General features: G+C 47.2%; 1 protein-coding gene across 13 annotated transcripts in view; it reads right to left on the reverse strand.

The window, feature by feature from the left end:
• The window catches only part of GNG7 (guanine nucleotide binding protein (G protein), gamma 7), a 60,464-nt gene that overhangs the window by 19,205 nt on the left and 40,409 nt on the right, over positions 1–850 (reverse strand). The gene's annotated exons all lie outside the window — the stretch shown is intronic.

Here is an 850-nt window from a genome sequence, read left to right on the forward strand (position 1 = left end):
CTGAAAGCAAAAATCTCTCTAGACATAATGGTGCCATCAACGAATCAAGGCAACCGTGCCCTGAAAAACACAGCGCCTAGACAGGCTGTTGCTAAAGAAAGTTCAATATTGCAACACAGATTAAGTAATGCATTGACTCGACAGCCATGGGCAATATGTCCAGACACCAACTACGGACCTCAAGCAGTGAGACAAGAGCAGTTTCCACTAGCCTAACCCCTGAGAGTCCTTCAGTGACCCTGGATCGAAACAAACACGATCCCTGCTCGTGTTAATATCTCGCACGCTGACAGAGAGCTACTTACAGCTATGAGCAAGGAGGAAAGCAGTTCAGGACAGAAGTAAGCAACATCTACGATCGTGTAATTGCTGGGACCCCGAGCGCGCTGCTAGGCTGAGCTAAAGTGAACAGGCACGTCCTCATAGCACGCGTGGAGGACGAGTACTGCATCGCTGCATCAGCCCAGTACTGAACAGCAAAGCAGAACATCACAATATCTGTCCAGCACCATGCCACAGCTGCAACGCTCCAAGGTTTGAGCTGGGCATGTCTGGGCATGTGGTGCACTAAATACATATCTTTTTTGCTAATACAAACCCCAAATCCTCTGACCTCACCCAGTAATTAGCACCCTGTTGCTAACTAAGCCTCAGAAACCCAAAGTGAGAATCTTTTTCATAAGGCAGGAACCTCATCTACACTGGGAAAACTCAGACCCTTAATTCCACACTGGTACTTCTGAAAAATCACACCCCATAGCTCGGTGTTAAGCAAAAACTCAAAGTCTTAACTACATGCCTCAGAAATAATTGACAGCTCAAGGTATCCTGAAGCTGGGCTGGTGTTACA

This window comes from Pygoscelis adeliae, unplaced genomic scaffold (genome assembly GCF_000699105.1).
Source record: "Pygoscelis adeliae isolate BGI_AS28 unplaced genomic scaffold, ASM69910v1 Scaffold850, whole genome shotgun sequence".
Classification (NCBI taxonomy): domain Eukaryota; kingdom Metazoa; phylum Chordata; class Aves; order Sphenisciformes; family Spheniscidae; genus Pygoscelis; species Pygoscelis adeliae.